Here is a 22717-nt window from a genome sequence, read left to right on the forward strand (position 1 = left end):
TGCACAACAGTTAATGCAGTTCTCAAAACAATTAGTGCAAACTGCAAAACCTAGTTGATAACCTGCAAAAGCGTGTCACTTGCTCAAAATGGATAGCTCACTCCTCAAAAGCAAGTATTTATGTCAATGAAAGTGTCACTGTCATCAAAATAAAAAGTCCTGACACCATCGTTTATGAACAAGTTAGTCAAATGGCTTAGTCATGTTTTCATTACGACAGTTTACTCTGTAAATGTTTTCCAATGATAAAAGTCAGATATTGGTGACACTACCTGAAAATGCTCAATACAGCACTAAATACTATTTGCACAGCCATTTGAAAAGATACAGTAAAGTTAAACATTACTGTATTTATGAGGTAACTGAGTACAAGACACTGAATATGTATGTTTCACATTTTTACTGCATATGCTCTTTGCAATTCTAATTTGTTCACAGCATTGTGCAAAAGAAAAAATACACCATTATTTACAACAAACATAAACTCCCTTTGGGTAGAGCTGTGCACAACTGTACGCAATATTGCAAGTAGGCCTATATACTGTATTGGAACTGAACATACAACATACATAGGACTGTAATCATTCATGCACATCCAGACGTTCCTCTCTGTCTGGTCACATAATTTCATCTACATCACAGCGAATATCATCTCTTGCTCAATTGCAAATTGTTCAATTTAGGAGACTTTGGCAGGATTTTTTTTTTTTTTTTTTTAATTACAGATTTTGACAACTAGTTAAAATTTTTTTTATGTAATGACTCAAGCAATTAAATGAGGACTATTAGTTTTATATGGAATGACTATTCAGCATTCACAAGTATAGTTAATTTTGACTGACATGACATAAGCAAATGATAATGTTATAAAACAGCAGAGAGTTGTATGAAAGCAATTGATGCATGTCCAAAAGCATTTGCAATTTGTTGGAAGGAATGAGAAACTGTGATGTGCACAAATGACTAAATGTCGTGGAGGTTGAACTAACTGTTGTGCAAATGTAAATAGTGATGTGAGAAATGCACCAAAGCGACTGAGAAAAACTGTAATGAACGTGGGAAGGAGTTGGTTCTGTTGTGCAATGCAATGAAACATGTTTTCTCTTTAATGAGCATGTGAAGGAGTTAATTCTGGTGTGCAATGCAATGCAATGTAATGCAAAAAGTGCATAGCCTATATGTTACTCTTCAATGCACAACGTTAGATCGATTGTGCAATGTAATGCAACATGTTATCTCTTTACTGAACATGGGAAGGAGTTAGATCTGTTGTGCAATGCAATGCAGTGCAAAAAGTGCATACCCTAAATGTTATAATTCAGTGCACAACGTTAGATCGTTTGTGCAATGCATGCAGAAAGTTTTTGTGCTTTAATGTTTATTAAAAGAGATAACATTTTGCATTGCATTGCACAAACAATCTAACGTTGTGCATTGAAGAGTAAATGTCTATGCACTTTTTGCATTGCATTGCACACCAGATCTAACTCCTTCCCATGTTCATTAAAGGAATGACAAGTTGCATTGCATTGCACAAACGATCTAACGTTGTGCACTGAAGAATAACATTTATGCACTTTTTCCATTGCCATTGCATTGCACACCAGAACTAACTCCTTCCCATGTTCATTAAAAGATAACAAATTGCATTGCATTGCACAAAAGATTTAACGCTGTGCATTGAAGAGTAGCATAGACCATGCACTTTTTTGCATTGCATTGCACATCAGATCTAACTCCTTCCCACGTTTAGTAAAGAGATATGTTGCATTGCATTGCATTGCACAAACGATCTAACGTTGTGCATTGAAGAGTAACATACTCTGTGCACTTCTTGCATTGCATTGCATTGCACTCCAGAACTAACTCCTTCCCATGTTCATTAAAAGGATAACAAGTTGCATAAACGATTTAACGCTGTGCACTGAAGAATAACATTTATGCACTTTTTGCATTGCACACCAGAACTAACTCCTTCAAATGTTTATTAAAGAGATAACATTTTGCATTGCATTGCACAATCGATCTAACGTTGTGCAATGAAGAATAATATAGGCTATGCAATTCTTGCATTGCATTGCACACCAGATCTAACTCATTCCCATTTTCTTTAAAGAGATAAGTTGCAATGTAGTTGCATTGCATTGCACAAACGAACTAACGTTGTGCATTGAAGAGTAGCATAGACCATGCACTTTTTGCATTGCATTGCACACCAGATCTAACTCCTTCCCATGTTCAGTAAAGAGATAATATGTTGCACTGCTTTGCACAAACGAGCAAACGTTATGCATTGAAGAATGACATATTGGCTAAATGCATGCATTGTATTGCATTGCACACCCGAACTAACTCCTTCCCATGTTCAGTAAAGAGATCTAACGTTGTGCACTGAAGAATAACATTTATGCACTTTTTGCATTGCATTGCATTGCACACCAGAAATAACTCCTTCAAATGTTTATTAAACATATAACATTTTGCATTGCATTGCACAATCGATCTAACGTTGTGCATTGAAGAATAACATATAGGTTATGCACTTTTTGCATTGCATTGCATTGCAATTACTAACTCCTTCCCATGTTCATTAAAGAGATAACATGTTGCATTGCATTGCACAAACGATCTAACGATTATCTCTTTAATAAACATTGCAACAATGCAATGCAATGCAAAATGTGCATAGCCTATATGTTATTCGTCAATGCACAACGTTAGATCGATTGTGCAATGCAATGCAACATGTTATCTCTTTATTGAACATGGGAGTTATGATGTGCAATGCAATGCAATGCAAAAAGTGCATGGTCTATGTTACTCTTCAATGCACAATGTTAGATCGTTTGCGCAATGCAATTCAAAATGTTATCTCTTTAATGAACATTTGAAGGAGTTAGTTCTAATGTGCAATGCAATGCAAAAAGTGCATAGCCTATATGTTATTCTTCAATGCACAACGATCTAACGATCGATTGTGCAATGCAATGCAACATGTTATCTCTTTAATGAACATGGGACAGAGTTAGATCTTGTGTGCAATGCAATGCAATGCCAAAAGTGCATACCCTAAATGTTATTCTTTAGTGCACAACGTTAGATCGTTTCTGCAATGCAATCCAATGCATCATGTTATCTCTTTAATGAACATGGGAAGGAGTTAGTTCTGGTGTGCAATGCAATTGTGCATTTAGTATATATGTTATTCTTCAATGCACAACACTGATCGTCGACACAAACGATCGATTGTGCAATGCAATGCAACATGTTATCTCTTTAATGAACATGGGAAGGAGTTAGTTCTGGTGTGCAATGCAATGCGAAAAAGTGCATTATCTATATGTTTATTCTTCATTGCATTCTATCGTTGCCCAACGGAATGAGTTAATTGTGTCCATTGTAAAGCAACAGCTAGTGCAATGATTTTCCTTCACTTCCTTCAGCTAGTGTTGCTTTACAATGGACACAATTAACTCATTCCGTTGGGCAACGATAGAATACAATGAAGATTAAACATATAGATAATGCACTTTTCGCATTGCATTGCATATTAGATCTAATTCATTCCCATGTTTATTAAAGAGATAACATTTTGCATTGCACAAACGATCTAACGTTGTGTGCATTGAAGAATAATATAGGCTATGCAATTCTTGCATTAAATTTTTTTAATGCAACCCGAACTAACTCATTCCCATTTTCTTTAAAGAGATAAGTTGCAATGTTGTTGCATTTGCATTGCACAAACGATCTAACGTTGTGCACTGAAGAATAACATATAGGCTATGCACTTTTTGCATTGCATTGCACACCAGAACTAACTCCTTCAAATGCTTATTAAAGAGATAACATTTTGCATTGGATTGCACAAACGATCTAACGTTGTGCACTGAAGAATAACATATAGGCTATGCACTTTTTGCATTGCATTGCACACCCGAACTAACTCCTTCCCATGTTCATTAAAGAGATAACATATGTTATGCACAAACGATCTAACGTTTTGCATTGAAGAGTAACATTGGCTCTTCACTTTTTGCATTGCATTGCATTGCACACCATAACTAACTTTTCTAACATTTGAAGGAGTTAGTTCTGGTGTGCAATGCAATGCAATGCAAAAAGTGCATAACCTATGTTATTTAATACCTATATGTAATTCAGTGCACAACATTAGATCGTTTCTGCAATGCAATGCAAAATGTTATCTCTTCAATGAACATGTGAAGGAGTTAGTTCTAATGTGCAATGCAATTCAAAAATTGCATGGCCTATGTTATCTCTTTAATAAACATTTGAAGGAGGAGGATCTGGTGTGCACTTCAATGCAATGCCAAAAGTGCATACCCTAAATGTTATTCTTCAGTGCACAACGTTAGATCGTTTCTGCAATGCAATTCAATGCAATGCAACATGTTATCTCTTTACTGACCATGGGAAGGAGTTAGTTTCAGTGTGCAATGCAATGCAATGCAAAAAGTGCATAAATGTTATTCTTCAGTGCACATCGTTAGATCGTTTCTGCGATGCAATGCAATGGAATAGAACATGTGTTATCTCTTTAATGAACATGGGAAGGAGTTAGATCTGGTGTGCAATGCAATACAATGCATGCATTTAGCCTATATGCTATTCTTTAATGCACAACTTTTCATTGTTGAGACAAACGCTCGTTTTGTGCAATGCAACAACATAAATGTTATATCTTTAATGAACATGGGAAGGAGTTAGTTCTGGTGTGCAAAGCAATGCAATATTGCATAACATATGTTATCTCTTTAATCCTTCCCATGCTCAGTAAAGAGACAACACGTTGCATTGCATTGCATTGCATTGCAGAAACGATCTAACGTTGTGCACTGAAGAAAAACATTTAGGGTATGCACTTTTGGCATTGCATTGCATTGCACACCAGATCTTACTCCTTCAAATGTTTACTAAAGAGATAACATAGGCCATGCACTTTTTGAATTGCATTGCACATTAGAACTAAATCCTTCAAATGTTAATTGAAGAGATAACATTTTGCATTGCATTGCGCAAACGATCTAACATTCGGGTGTGCAATGCAATACAATGCATGCATTTAGCCTATATGTTATTCTTCAATGCACAACGGTAGATCGTTTGTGCAATCCAATGCAATGTTGCATAACATGTTATCTTTTTAATGAACATGGGAAGGAGTTAGTTCGGCTGTACATGCAACACAATCCATGCATTTAGCCTATATGTCATTCTTCAATGCACAACATTAGATCTTTTGTGCAATACAATGCAAAATGTTATCTCTTTAATAAACATGGGAAGGAGTTAGTTCTGGTGTACAATGCATGCATATAGCCTATATTTTACTCTTCAATGCAAACGTTAGATCGTTTGTGCAATGCAATGCAAAATGTTATCTCTTTCATAAACATTTGAAGGAGTTAGTTCTGGTGTGCAATGCAATGCAAAAAGTGCATAGCCTATATGTTATTCTTCAATACACAACGTTAAATCGTTTGTGCAATGCAAAGCAAAATGTTATCTCTTTAATTAACATTTGAAGGAGTTAGTTTTGGTGTGCAATGCAATGCAAAAAGTGAATACATGTTATTATTTCGTGCACAGTGTTAGATCGTTTGTGCAAAGCAATGCAATGTTTCATAACATATGTTATCTCTTCAATGAACATGAATGAGTTAGTTCGGGTGTACAATGCAACACAATGCATGCATTTAGCCTATATGTCATTCTTCAATGCACAACGTTAGATCGTTTGTGCAATGCAATGCAACAGGTTATCTCTTTAATAAACATTTGAAGGAGTTAGTTCTTGTGTGCAATGCAATGCAATGCAATACAAAAAATGCATGGACTATGTTACTCTTCAAGGCACAACGTTAGATCGTTTGATGCATCATAAGCCATACAGATGTCCATATCTGAACTTTTGAACTTATTTGTGGTCAAAGTGTCCTCAAAATGTTTTAAACTATATAAACTTGTCGAATCCTTTTGATGATAAATCAGCTATTCAGAGGTTTTGACCTCCTGAACATATTTCTGGCCAAAGAGTCCTCGATCTTGGGCTTTCTATACATTCTCATAGACTCCTTTGATGCATCATAAGCCATATAGATGTCCATATCTGAACTTTTGAACTTATTTGTGGTCAAAGTGTCCTCAAAATGTTTTAAACTATATAAACTTGTCGAATCCTTTTGATGATAAATCAGCTATTCAGAGATCCCCTTTTGACCTCCTGAACATATTTCTGGCCAAAGAGTCCTCGATCTTGGGCTTTCTATACATACTCATAGACTGCTTCTGATGCTTCATACGCCATATAGATGTCCATATCTGACCTTTTGAACTTATTTGTGGTCAAAGAGTCCTCAACATTTTTCAAACTATGTAAAGTTATAGAATTCTTTTGATGATAAATCAGCTATTCAGAGGTTCCCTTTTGACCTCCTGAACATATTTCTCGCCGAAGAGTCCTCGATCTTGGGCTTTCTATATATACTCATAGACTCCCTCTGATGCTTCAAAAGCCATATAGATGTCCATATCTGACCTTTTGAACTTATTTCTGGTCAAAGGGTCCTCAAAAGTTTTCAAACTATATAAAGTTATAGACTCTTTCTGATGATAAATCAGCTATTCAGAGGTCCCCTTTTGACCTACTGGACATATTTTGGGCCAAAGAGTCGTAAAAGATTAATACAATACATTCAGACTGATATCTTCGGATGTTATGTCCTCCTGACAAAAGTCCATATTTGACATACTGATTTTTTTTCTGGCCAAGGAGTATTCTAAACATGGGCTTTCTATACATACTCCTTCTGATGCTTCATAAGCCATATAGATGTCCATCTCTGACCTTTTGAACTTATTTGTGATCAAATGGTCCTCAAAATGTTTTAAACTAATATAAAGTTCTAGAATCCTTTTGATGATAAATCAGCTATTCCCTTTTGAGCTCCTGAACATATTTCTGGCCAAAGAGTCCTCGTTATTGGGCTTTCTATACATACTCATAGACTGCTTCTGAAGCTTCATAAAACCATATAGATGTCCATATCTGACCTTTTGAACGTATTTGTGGTCAAAGAGTCCTCAACATTTTTCAAACTATATAAAGTTATAGAATTCCTTTGATGATAAATCAGCTATCTGAGCTATCAGCTATCTATGATGCATCATAAGCCATATATATGTCCATATCTGACCGTTTGAAATTATTTGCGGTCGAAGTGTCCTCAACAGAAATATCTTCAGGAGGTCAAAAGGGGAACTCTGTATAGCTGATTTATCATAAAAAGAATTCTATAATTTTATATAGTTTGAAAATTTTTAAGGACCCTTGACCAGAAATAAGTTCAAAAGGTCAGATATGGACATCGATATGGATTTTGAAGCATTAAATGGAGTCTATGAGTATGTATAGAAAGCCCAAGATCGAGGACTCTTTGGCCAGAAATATGTTCTGGAGGTCAAAACCTCTGAATAGCTGATCATCAAAAGGATTCTATAACTTTACATAGTTTGAAAAATTTTGAGGACACTTTGACCACAAATAAGTTGAAATGGTCAGATATGGACATATATATGGCTTATGAAGCATCAGAAGGACTATGTATAGAAAGCCCAAGTTTCGAATACTCCTTGGTCAGAAAAAAATTCAGTATGTCAAATATGGACTTTTGTCAGGAGGATATAGAATCCAAAGATATCAGTCTGAAGATATCGGTATTAATCTTTCAGGACTCTTTGGCCAGAAATATGTTCAGTAGGTCAACAGTGGACCTCTGAATAGCATATTTATCATCAGAAAGAATCTATAACTTTATATAGTTTGAAAACTTTTGAGGCCCCTTTGAAGATATCAGTCTGAAGATATCAGTATTAATCTTTCAGGACTCTTTGGCCAGAAATATGTTCAGTAGGTCATCAGTGGACCTCTGAATAGCATATTTATCATCAGAAAGAATCTATAACTTTATATAGTTTGAAAAATTTGAGGACCCTTTGACCAGAAATAAGTTCAAAAGGTCAGATATGGACATCTATATGGCTTTTGAAGCATCAGAGGGAGTCTATGTATAGAAAGCCCAAGATCGAGGACTCTTTGGCCAGAAATATGTTCAGGAGGTCAAAAGAGGACCTCTGAATAGCTGATTTATCATCAAAAGAATTCTATAACTTTATATAGTTTGAAAAATTTTGAGGACACTTTGACCACAAATGAGTTCAAAAGGTGAAAGATGGACATCTATATGGCTTGTTATGCAGCAGAAGGAGTCTATGAATATGTATAGAAATTCCAAGATCGAGGACTCTTTGGCCAGAAATATATTCAGGAGGTCAAAACCTCTGAATAGCTGATTTATCATCAAAAGGATTCTAGAACTTTATATAGTTTGAAAAATTTTGAGGACACTTTGACCAGAAATAAGTTCAAAAGGTCAGATGTGGACATATATATGGCTAATGAAGCATCAGAAGGAGTCTATGAGTATGTATAGAAAGCCAAAGTTTCGAAAACTCCTTGGCCAGAAAAAAATTCAGTATGTCAAATATGGACTTTTGTCAGAAGGATATAGAATCCGAAGATATCAGTCTGAAGATATCAGTATTAATATTTTAGGACTCTTTGGCCAGAAATATGTTCCGTAGGTCAACAGGGGACCTCTGAATAGCTGATTTATCATCAAAAGGATTCTATAACTTTATATAGTTTGAAAAATGTGAGGACACTTTGACCACAAATAAGTTCAAAAGGTCAGATATGGACATCTATATGGCTTATGATGCATCAGAAGGAGTCTATGAGTATGTATAGAAAGCCCAAGATCGAGGACTCTTTGGCCAGAAATATGTTCAGGAGGTCAAAACCTCTGAATAGCTGATTTATCATCAAAAAGATTCTAGAACTTTATATAGTTTGAAAAATGTTGAGGACACTTTGACCACAAATAAGTTCAAAAGGTCAGATATGGACATCTATATGGCTTATGAAGTATCAGAAGGAATCTATGAGTATGTATAGAAAGCCCAAGGTCGAGGACTCTTTGGCCAGAAATATGTTCAGGAGGTCAAAACCTCTGAATAGCTGATTTATCATCAAAAGGATTCTAGAACTTTATATAGTTTGAAAGATTTTGAGGACACTTTGACCACAAATAAGTTAAAAATGTCAGATATGGACATCTATATGGCTTATAAAGCATCACAAGGAGTCTATGAGTATGTATAGAAAGCCCAAGTTCGAGGACTCTTTGGCCAGAAATATGTTCAGGAGGTCAAAAGAGGACCTCTGAATAGCTGATTTATCATCATAAGAATTCTATAACTTTATATAGTTTGAAAAATTTTAAGGACACTTTGACCACAAATGAGTTCAAAATGTGAAAGATGGACATCTATATGGCTTGTTATGCATCAGAAGGAGTCTATGATTATGTATAGAAAGCCCAAGATTGAGGACTCTTTGGCCAGAAATATGTTCAGGAGGTCAAAACCTCTGAATAGCTGATTTATCATCAAAATGATTCTAGAACTTTATATAGTTTGAAAAATTTTGAGGACACTTTAACAGCAAATAAGTTCAAAAGGTCAGATATGGACATCTTTATGGCTTATGAAGCATCAGAAGGAGTCTATGAGTATGTATAGAAAGCCCAAGGTTGAGGACTCTTTGGCCAGAAATATGTTCAGGATGTCAAAAGAGGACCTCTGAATAGCATCATAAGAATTCTAGAACTTGATATAGTTTGAAAGATTTTGAGGACATTTGACCAGAAATAAGTTCAAAAGGTCAGATATCGACATCTATATGGCTTATGATGCATCAGAAGGAGTCTATGAGTATGCATAGAAAGCCCAAGATCGAGGACTCTTTGGCCAGAAGTATGTTCAGGAGGTCAAAACCTCTGAATAGCTGATTTATCATCAAAAGGATTCTAGAACTTTATATAGTTTGAAAAATTTTGAGGACACTTTGATCACAAATAAGTTCAAAAGGTCAGATATGGACATCTATATGGCTTATAAAGCATCACAAGGAGTCTATGAGTATGTATAGAAAGCCCAAGTTCGAGGACTCTTTGGCCAGAAATATGTTCAGGAGGTCAAAAGAGGACCTCTGAATAGCTGATTTATCATCATAAGAATTCTATAACTTTATATAGTTTGAAAAATTTTAAGGACACTTTGACCACAAATGAGTTCAAAATGTGAAAGATGGACATCTATAGAGATGGTCCTCACTGCAGAGCATAAAATCCGGGGGGAGGAGTCGGATAAAATCCAACTCCTCCCACCTTACATACCTAAACCTACCAATCTCCACCCCCTGATCCCTAAACCCACCCCTAAACCTACCCATCTCCACCCCTAAACCCACCAATCTCCACCCCTTATATAAGATCCGACTCCTCCCCTCGGATCTTGTGTACTGCATTGAGGTGCTACTGCATCTATATGGCTTGTTATGCATCAGAAGGAGTCTATGATTATGTATAGAAAGCCCAAGATTGAGGACTCTTTGGCCAGAAATATGTTCAGGAGGTCAAAACCTCTGAATAGCTGATTTATCATCAAAAGGATTCTAGAACTTTATATAGTTTGAAAAATTTTGAGGACACTTTAACAGCAAATAAGTTCAAAAGGTCAGATATGGAAATCTTTATGGCTTATGAAGCATCAGAAGGAGTCTATGAGTATGTATAGAAAGCCCAAGGTTGAGGACTCTTTGGCCAGAAATATGTTCAGGATGTCAAAAGAGGACCTCTGAATAGCATCATAAGAATTCTACAACTTGATATAGTTTGAAAGATTTTGAGGACATTTGACCAGAAATAAGATCAAAAGGTCAGATATCCACATCTATATGGCTTATGATGCATCAGAAGGAGTCTATGAGTATGCATAGAAAGCCCAAGATCGAGGACTCTTTGGTCAGAAGTATGTTCAGGAGGTCAAAACCTCTGAATAGCTGATTTATCATCAAAAGGATTCTAGAACTTTATATAGTTTGAAAAATTTTGAGGACACTTTGATCACAAATAAGTTCAAAAGGTCAGATATGGACATCTATATGGCTTATGAAGCATCAGAAGGAGTCTATATGTATAGAAAGCCCAAGATCGAGGACTCTTTGGCCAGAAAAATGTTTAGGAGGTCAAAAGGGGACCTCTGAATAGCTGATTTATCATCAAAAGAATTCTATAACTTTATTTAGTTTGAAAATTTTTGAGGACACTTTGACCACAAATAAGTTCAAAAGGTCAGATATGGACATCTATATGGCTTATGAAGCATCAGAAGGAGTATGTATAGAAAGCCCAAGTTTCGAATACTCCTTGGCCAGAAAAAAATTCAGTATTGCAAATATGGTCTTTTGTCAGGAGAATATAACATCCGAAGATATCAGTCTGAATGTATTGTATTAATCTTTTAGGGCTCTTTAGCCAGAAATATGTTCAGTAGGTCAAAAGGGGACCTCTGAATAGCTGATTTATCATCAGAAAGAGTCTATAACTTTATATAGTTTAAAAACTTTTTAGGACCCTTTGACCAGAAATAAGTTCAAGAGGTCAGATATGGACATCTATATGGCTTTTGAAGCATCAGAGGGAGTCTATGAGTATATATAGAAAGCCCAAGATCAAGGACTCTTTGGCCAGAAATATGTTCAGGAGGTCAAAAGAGGACCTCTGAATAGCTGATTTATCATCATAAGAATTCTAGAACTTTATATAGTTTGAAAAATTTTGAGGACCCTTTGACCACAAATAAGTTCAAAAGGTCAGATAGGACATCTATATTGCTTTTGAAGCATCAGAGGGAGTCTATGAGTATATATAGAAAGCCCAAGATCGAGGACTCTTTGGCAAGAAAAATGTTCAGGAGGTCAAAAGAGGACCTCTGAATAGCTGATTTATCATCATAAGAATTCTAGAACTTTATATAGTTTGAAAAATTTTGAGGACATTTGACCACAAATAAGTTCAAAATGTCAGAGATGGACATCTATATGGCTTATGATGCATCAGAAGGAGTCTATGAGTATGTATAGAAAGCCCAAGATCGAGGACTCTTTGGCCAGAAATATGTTCAGGAGGTAAAAACCTCTGAATAGCTGATTTATCATCAAAAGGATTCTAGAACTTTATATAGTTTGAAAAATTTTGAGGACACTTTGACCACAAATAAGTTCAATAGGTCAGATATGGACATCTATATGGCTTATGAAGCATCTGAAGGAGTCTATGAGTATGTATCGAAAGCCCAAGGTCGAGGACTCTTTGGCCAGAAATATGTTCAGGAGGTCAAAAGAGGACCTCTGAATAGTTGATTTATCATCATAAGAATTCTAGAACTTTATTTAGTTTGAAAATTTTTGAGGACACTTTGACCACAAATAAGTTCAAAAGGTCAGATGTGGACATCTATATGGCTTATGAAGCATCAGAAGGAGTATGTCTATACAAAGCCCAAGTTTCGAATACTCCTTGGCCAGAAAAAAATTCAGTATGTCAAATATGGTCTTTTGTCAGGAGGATATAACATCCGAAGATATCAGTCTAAATGTATTGTATTAATCTTTTAGGAATCTTTAGCCAGAAATATGTTCAGTAGGTCAAAAGGGGACCTCTGAATAGCTGATTTATAATCAGAAAGAGTCTATAACTTTATATAGTTTAAAAACTTTTTAGGACCTTTTGACCAGAAATAAGTTCAAAAGGTCAGATATGGACATCTATATGGCTTATGAAGCATCAGAAGGAGTCTATGAGAATGTATAGAAAGCCCAAGGTCGAGGACTCTTTGGCCAGAAATATGTTCAAGAGGTCAAAAGAGGACCTCTGAATAGCTGATTTATCATCATAAGAATTCTATAACTTTATATAGTTTGAAAAATTTTAAGGACACTTTGACCACAAATGAGTTCAAAATGTGAAAGATGGACATCTATATGGCTTGTTATGCATCAGAAGGAGTCTATGATTATGTATAGAAAGCCCAAGATTGAGGACTCTTTGGCCAGAAATATGTTCAGGAGGTCAAAACCTCTGAATAGCTGATTTATCATCAAAAGGATTCTAGAACTTTATATAGTTTGAAAAATTTTGAGGACACTTTGACCACAAATAAGTTCAAAAGGACAGATATGGACATCTATATGGCTTATTATGCATCAGAAGGAGTCTATGAGTATGTATAGAAATTCCAAGATCGAGGACTCTTTGGCCAGAAATATGTTCAGGAGGTCAAAACCTCTGAATAGCTGATTTATCATCAAAAGGATTCTAGAAATTTATATAGTTTGAAAAATTTTGAGGACACTTTGACCACAAATAAGTTCAAAAGGACAGATATGGACATCTATATGGCTTATGATGCATCAGCAGGAGTCTATGAGTATGTATAGAAAGCCCAAGATCGAGGACTCTTTGGCCAGAAATATGTTCAGGAGGTCAAAACCTCTGAATAGCTGATTTATCATCAAAAGGATTCTATAACTTTATATAGTTTGAAAAATATTAAGGACACTTTGACCACAAATAAGTTAAAAATGTCAGATATGGACATCTATATGGTTTATGAAGTTTCAAAAGTATTCTATGAGTATTTATAGAAAGCCCAAGATCGACTTTTTGGCCAGAAATATTTTCAGCAGGTCAATTATGGACTTCTGTATGACAGATTTAACATCAGAAGGAGTCGATACGTTTATAATAGTAAAAAACATTTTGAGGATTCAAAACACTTTTTGGATTGCATTGCATTGCACACCAAAACTAACTCCTTCCCATGTTCATTAAAGAGATAACATCTGTTGTTGCATTGCATTGCACAAACGATCTAACGTTGTGCAATGAAGAGAAAACATAGGCCATGCACTTCTTGCATTGCATTGCATTGCACACCAGATCAAACTCCTTCCCATGTTCAATAAAGAGATAATATGTTGCATTGCATTGCACAAACGATCTAACGTTGTGCATTGAAGAATAACATACAGGCTAAATGCATGCATTGTATTGCATTGCACACCCGAACTAACTCCTTCACGTTCATTAAAGAGATAACATATGTTATGCAACATTGCATTGCTTTGCACAAACGATCAACGATGTGCACTGAAGAATAACATTTATGCACTTTTTGCATTGCATTGCACAGCAGAACTAACCTCTTCCCATGTTCATAAAGAGATAACATTTTGCATTGCATTGCACAAAACGATCGTTTGTCTCAACGATCAATGTTGTGCATTGAAGAATAACATATAGGCTAAAATGCATTTAGCATTTAGCAATGACAAGCATTGTATTGCATTGCACACAAGAACTAACTCCTTCCCATGTTCATTAAAGAGATAACACATATTGCATTGCAGAAGCGATCTAACGTTGTGCATTGAAGAATAACATTTATGTACTTTTTGCATTGCATTGCACACTGAAACTAACTCCTTCCCATGTTCACTAAAGAGATAACATGTTGCATTGCAATGCAGAAACGATCTAATGTTTTGCACTGAATAATAACATTTATGCACTTTTTGCATTGCATTGCATTGCACACCAGAACTAACTCCTTCAAATGTAAGAAAAGTTAGTTAGTTAAAAAGTGCATAAATATTCTTCAGTGCACAACGTTATGCAATGCAATGCAATGCAATGCAAAAAGTGAATAGCCAATGTTACTCTTCAATGCAAAAGGATTTAACGCTGTGCACTGAATAACATTTATGCATTTTGAATTGCATTGTGCATTGCATAACGTTGTGCACTGAAGAATATTTATGCACTTTTTGCATTGTATTGCATTGCACACCACAACTAACTCCTTCAAATGTTTATTAAAGAGATAACATTTTGCATTGCACAAACGATCTAACGTTGTGCATTGAAGAATAATATAGGTTATGCAATTCTTGCATTGGATTGCACACCAGAACTAAATCAATCCCATTTTCTTTAAAGAAATAAGGTGCAATGATGTTGTATTGCACAAACGATAACATATGTTAATGCAACATTATATTGCTTTGCACAAACGACCTAACACTGTGCACTAAAGAATAACATTTATGCATTTTTGCATTGCATTGCACACCAGAACTAACTCCTTCAAATGTTTATTAAAAAGATAACATTTTGCACGATCTAAAGTTGTGCATTGAAGAATAACATAAAGGCTAAATGCATGCATTGTATTGCATTGCACACCCGAACTAACTCCGTCCCATGTTCATTAAAGAGATAACATATGTTATGCAACATTTCATTGTTTGTGCATTGAAGAGTAACATAGGCTATTCACTTTTTGCTTTGCATTGCATTGCACACCAGAACTAGCTCCTTCCCATGTTCATTAAAGGGATAACATGTTGCATTGCACAAAAGATCTAACATTGTGCACTGAAGAATAACATATAAGCTATGCACTTTTTGCATTGCATTGGACTCCAGAACTAACTACTTCCCATGTTTATTAAAGAGATAATATTTTGCATTGCATTTTGCATTGCACAAACGATCTAACGTTGTGCATTGAAGAGTAAAATAGGCCGTGCATTTTTTGCATTGCTTTGCATTGCATTGCACACAAGAACTAACTCCTTCAAATGTTTATTAAAGAGATAACATGTTGCATTGCATTGCACAAACGATCTAACGTTGTGCATTGAAGAATGACATAGTTGACATAGCTAAATGCATGGATTGTGTTGCATGTACAGCCGAACTAACTCCTTCCCATGTTCATTAAAAGATAACTTATTAACATACTGTTTGCAACATTGCATTGCTTTGCACAAACGATTTTACGCTGCGCACTGAATAACATTTATGCACTTTTTGCATTGCATCGCATTGCACACCAGAACTAACACCTTCAAATGCTTATTAAAGAGATAACATTTTGAATTGCATTGTACATTGCATAACGTTGTGCATTGAAGAATAACATATAGGCTATATGCATGCATTGTATTGCATTGCACACCCAAACTCCTCCCCATGTTCATTAAAGAGATAACATATGTTATGCACAAACGATCTAACGTTAGATCGTGCAAAATGTTATCTCTTTAATAAACATTTGAAGGAGTTAGTTCTGGTGTGCAATGCAATGCAAAAATGCATAAATGTTATTCTTTAGTGCACAGTGTTAGGTCGTTTGTGCAAAGCAATATAATGTTGCATTAACATATGTTATCGTTTGTGCAATGCAATACAACATCATTGCACCTTATTTCTTTAAAGAAAATGGGATTGATTTAGTTCTGGTGTGCAATGCCATACATTGCATGCATTAAGTCTATATGTTGTTCTTCAATGCACAAAGTTAGATCGTTAGACCAAAATGTTATCTCTTTAATAAATATTTGAAGGAGTTAGTTCTGGTGTGCAATGCTAAAAGTGCATGGCCTATATGTTATTCTTCAGTGCACAACGTTAGATCGTTTGTGCAATGCAATGCAAAATGTTATCTCTTTAGTAAACATTTGAAGGAGTTAGTTCTGGTATGCAATGCAAAGCAATGCAAAAAGTGCATAGCCTATATATTATTCTTCAATGCACAGCGTTAGATCGTTTGTGCAGTACAATGCAATGCAACATGTTATCCATTTAATGAACATGGGAAGGAGTTAGTTCTGGTGTGCAATGCATAAAGTGCATAGCCTGTATGTTATTCTTCAATGCACAACGTAAGATCGTTTGTGCAATGCAATGCAACAACACTTGTTATCCCTTTAATGAACATGGGAAGGAGTTAGTTCTGGTGTGCAATACAAGAAGTGCATAGCCTATATGTTATTGTTCAGTGGACAACGTTAGATCATTTGTGCAATGCATAAATGTTATATCTTTAATGAACATGGGAAGGAGTTAGTTCTGGTGTGCAATGCAATGCGAAAAGTGCTTTATCTATATGTTTATTCTTCAGTGCATTCCAAAGTTGCCCAACGAAAGAATAAACATATAGATAAAGCACTTTTCGCATTGAATTGCAGACCAGAACTAACTCCCATAATTGTGTCCATTGTAAAGCAACAGCTAGTGCAATGATTTTCCTTCACTGCACATTAACCTACTTATACATTCAGTCAACTGATGTTAACTTAAGTTTCTATACATACTCTTAGACTCCTGATGTAGGTAAGTACATGTTTGTCCAAAGTAACATATTTCTGGCCAAACAGTCCTCGATTTCTATACATACTCATTGACTCCTGATGCTTCATAAGCCAATATAGATGTCCATACAGATATGGCTTATGGAATACCTTTTGAACTTATTTGTGGTCAAAGTGTCCTCAAAATTTTTCAAACTATATAAAGTTATAGAATTCTTTTGATGATAAATCAGCTATTCAGAGGTCCCCTTTTGACCTCCTGAACATATTTCTGGCCAAAGAGTCCTCGATCTTGGGCTTTCTATACATACTCATAGACTCCTTCTGATGCATCATAAGCAATATAGATGTCCATATCTGACCTTTTGAACTTATTTGCATATTTACATATTTACATATTATATACTAATAGACTCCCTTTGATGCTTCAAAATCCAAATAGATGTCCATATCTGACCTTTTGAACTTATTTGTGGTCAAAGGGTCCTCAAAATGTTTTAAACTACATAAAGTTATAGAATCCTTTTGATGATAAATCAGCTATTCAGAGATTTTGACCTCCTGAACATATTTCTGGCCAAAGAGTCCTCGATTTTGGGCTTTCTATACATACTCATAGACTCCTTCTGATGCATCATAAGCCATATAGATGTCCATATCTGACCTTTTGAACTTATTTGTGGTCAAAGTGTCCTCCAAATTTTTCTAACTATATAAAATTATAGAATTCTTTTGATGATAAATCAGCTATTCAGAGGTCCTCTTTTGACCTCCTGAACATATTTCTGGCCAAAAAGTCCTCGATATTGGGCTTTCTATACATACTCATAGACTCTTTCTGATGCTTCATAAGCCATATATATGTCCATATCTGACCTTTTGAACTTATTTGTGGTCAAAGTGTCCTCAAAAATTTTCAAACTAAATAAAGTTATAGAATTCTTTTGATGATAAATCAGCTATTCAGAGGTCCTCTTTTGACCTCCTGAACATATTTCTAGGATAGAGGACTCTTTGGCCAGAAGTATGTTTAGGAGGTCAAAACCTCTGAATAGCTGATTTATCATCAAAAGGATTCTAGAATTTTATATAGTTTGTAAACTTTTGAGGACACTTTGACCACAAATAAGTTCAAAAGGTCAGATATGGACATCTATATGGCTTATGAAGCATCAGAAGGAGTCTATATGTATAGAAAGCCCAAGATCGAGGACTCTTTGGGCAGAAATATGATCAGGAGGTCAAAAGGGGACCTCTGAATAGCTGATTAATCATCAAAAGAATTCTATAAATTTTTATAGTTTGAAAAATTTTGAGGACACTTTGACCACAAATAAGTTCAAAAGGTCAGATATGGACATCTATATGGCTTATGATGCATCAGAAGGAGTATGTATAGAAAGCCCAAGTTTCGTATACTCCTTGGCCAGAAAAAAATTCAGTATGTCAAATATGGACTTTTGTCAGGAGGATGTAACATCCGAAGATATCAGTCTGATTGTATTGTATTAATCTTTTAGGACTCTTTGGCCAGAAATATGTTCAGTAGATCAAAAGGGGACCTCTGAATAGCTGATTTATCATCAGAAAGAGTCTATAACTTTATATAGTTTGAAAACTTTTGAGGACCCTTTGACCAGAAATAAGTTCAAAAGGTCAGATATGGACATCTATGTGGCTTTTGAAGCATCAGAGGGAGTCTATGAGTATATATAGAAAGCCCAAGATCGAGGACTCTTCGGCCAGAAATATGTTCAGTAGGTCAAAAGGGGACCTCTGAATAGCTGATTTATCATCAAAAGAATTCTCTAACTTTATATAGTTTGAATAGTTTTTAGGACACTTTGACCACAAATAGGTTCAAAAGGTCAGATATGGACATCTATATGGCTTATGAAGCATCAGAGTCTATGAGTATATATAGAAAGCCCAAGACTGAGGACTCTTTGGCGAGAAATATGTTCAGGAGGTCAAAAGGGGACCTCTGAATAGCTGATTTATCATCAAAAGAATTCTATAATTGAGAAATTTTGAGGACACTTTGACCACAAATGAGTTCAAAAGGTCAGATATGGACATCTATATGGCTTAAGAAGCATCAGAAGGAATCTATGAGTATGTATAGAAAGCCCAAGATCGAGGACTCTTTGGCTAGAAATATGTTCAGGAGGTCAAAACCTCTGAATAGCTGATTTATCATTAAAAGGATTCTAGAACTTTATATATCCTGAAAAATTTTGAGGACACTTTGACCACAAATGAGTTCAAAAGGTCAGATATGGACATCTATATGGCTTATGAAGCATCAGAAGAAATCTATGAGTATGTATAGAAAGCCCAAGATCGAGGACTCTTTGGCCAGAAATATGTTCAGGAGGTCAAAAGGGGACCTCTGAATAGCTGATTTATCATCAAAAGAATTCTATAACTTTATATAGTATGAAACATTTTGAGGACACTTTGACCACAAATAGGTTCAAAAGGTAAGATATGGACATCTATATGGCTTATAAAGCATCAGAAGGAGTCTATATTTATAGAAAGCCCAATATCGAGGACTCTTTGGCCAGAAATATGTTCAGGAGGTCAAAAGGGGACCTCTGAATAGCTGATTTGTCATCAGAAAGAGTCTATAACTTTATATAGTTTAAAAACTTTTTAGGACCCTTTGACCAGAAATAAGTTCAAAAGGTCAGATATGGACATCTATGTGGCTTTTGAAGCATCAGAGGGAGTCTATGGGCATATATAGAAAGCCCAAGATCGAGGACTCTTAGGCCAGAAATATGTTCAGGAGGTCAAAAGGGGACCTCTGAATAGCTGATTTATCATCAAAAGAATTCTATAACTTTATATAGTTTGAAAAATTTTGAATACACTTTGACCACAAATAGGTTCAAAAGGTAAGATATGGACATCTATATGGCTTATGAAGCATCAGAGCTTTGTACTAGCTGTTGCTTTACAATGGACACAAGTACGGGAGTTGTTTCTGGTGTGCAATGCAATGCGAAAAGTGCTTTATCTATATGTTTATTCTTAAGTGTATTCTGTCGTTGGGCAACTTTGGAATGCACTGAAGAAAAAACATATAGATAAAGCACTTTTCGCATTGCATTGCACACCAGAACTAACTCCTTCCCATGTTCATTAAAGATATAACATTTATGCATTGCACAAAGGATCTATTGTTGTCAACTGAACAATAACATATAGGCTATGCACTTCTTGGATTGCATTGCATTGCACAGTAGATCTAATTCATTCCCATGTTCATTAAAGAGATAACAAGTGTTGTTGCATTGCATTGCACAAACGATCTAACGCTGTGCATTGAAGAATAATATATGGCTATGCACTTTTTGCATTGCTTTGCATTGCACACCAGAACTAACTCCTTCAAATGTTTACTAAAGAGATAACATTTTGCATTGCATTGCACAAACGATCTAACGTTGTGCACTGAAGAATAAGATATAGGCCATGCACTTTTTGCATTGCATTGCATTGCATTGCACACCATAACTAACTCCTTCAAATATTTATTAAAGAGATAACATTTTGGTCTAACGATCTTGTGCATTGAAGAATAACATATAGACTAAATGCATGCATTGTATTGCATTGCACACCAGAACTAAATCAATCCCATCAATCCCATTTGCACGACATAACACTGTGCACTAAAGAATAACATTTATGCATTTTTGCATTGCATTGCACACCAGAACTAACTCCTTCAAATGTTTTTTAAAGAGATAACATTTTTTTTGCATTGTATCGCATTGCCCACCAGAACTAACACTTCAAATGCTTATTAAAGAGATAATATTTTGAATTGCATTGTGCAGTGCATAACGTTGTGCATTGAAGAATAACATATAGGCTATATGCATGCATTGTATTGCATTGCACACCCGAACTCCTGCCCATGTTCATTAAAGAGATAACATATGTAATGCACAAACGATCTAACGTTTTCTAACATCTTTAAAGAAATAAGGTGCAATGATGTTGTATTGCATTGCACAAACGAAAACATATGTTATGCAACATTATATTGCTTTGCACAAACGACCTAACACTGTGCACTAAAGAATAACATTTATGCATTTTTGCATTGCATTGCACACCAGAACTAACTCCTTCAAATGTTTTTTAAAGAGATAACATTTTGCACGATCTAACTTATGTTATGCAACATTTCATTGTTTGTGCATTGAAGAGTAACATAGGCTATTCACTTTTTGCTTTCCATTGCATTGCACACCAGAACTAGCTCCTTCCCATGTTCATTAAAGGGATAACATGTTGCATTGCATTGCACAAACGATCTAACGCTGTGCACTGAAGAATAACATATAGGCTATGCACTTTTTGCATTGCATTGCACTCCAGAACTAACTACTTCCCATGTTTATTAAAGAGATAACATTTTGCATTGCATTACACAAACGATCTAACGTTGTGCATTGAAGAGTAACATAGGCCATGCATTTTTTGCATTGCTTTGCATTGCATTGCACACCGGAACTAACTCCTTCAAATGTTTATTAAAGAGATAATATGTTGCATTGCATTGCACAAACGATCTAACGTTGTGCATTGAAGAATGACATAGTTGACATAGCTAAATGCATGGATTGTGTTGCATGTACAGCCGAACTAACTCCTTCCCATGTTCATTAAAAAGATAACATATGTTATGCAACATTGCATTGCTTTGCACAAACGATCTAACGCTGTGCACTGAATAACATTTATGCACTTTTTGCATTGTATCGCATTGCCCACCAGAACTAACACCTTCAAATGCTTATTAAAGAGATAATATTTTGAATTGCATTGTGCAGTGCATAACGTTGTGCATTGAAGAATAACATATAGGCTATATGCATGCATTGTATTGCATTGCACACCCTAACTCCTGCCCATGTTCATTAAAGAGATAACATATGTAATGCACAAACGATCTAACGTTTTGCATTGAAGAGTAACATTGGCTATTCACTTTTTGCATGCATTGCATTGCACACCATAACTAACTTTTCTAACATTTGAAGAAGTTAGTTCTGGTGTGCAATGCAATGCAAAAAGTGCATAAATGTTATTATTCAGTGCACAACATTAGATCGTTTCTGCAATGCAATGCAACGCAATGCAACATGTTATCTCTTTAGTGAACATGGGAAAGAGTTAGTTCTGGTGTGCAATTCCATTCAATGTAAAAAGTGCATGGTCTATGTTTCTCTTCAATGCACAACGTTCGATCGTTTCTGCAATGCAATGCAATGCAATTCAATGCAATGCAACATGTTATCTCTTTACTGAACATGGGAAGGAGTTAGTTTCAGTGTGCAATGCAATGCAAAAAGTACATAAATGTTATTCTTCAATGCACAACGTTAGATCGTTTCTGCAATGCAATGCAATGCAATGTAATGCAACATGCGTTATCTCTTTAATGAACATGGGAAGGAGTTAGTTCTGCTGTGCAATGCAATACAATGCATGCATTTTGCCTATATGTTATTCTTCAATGCACAACATTGATCGTTGAGACAAACGATC

The sequence above is a fragment of the Scardinius erythrophthalmus genome (genome assembly GCF_964197995.2).
Source record: "Scardinius erythrophthalmus genome assembly, chromosome: 5".
Lineage (NCBI taxonomy): Eukaryota > Metazoa > Chordata > Actinopteri > Cypriniformes > Leuciscidae > Scardinius > Scardinius erythrophthalmus.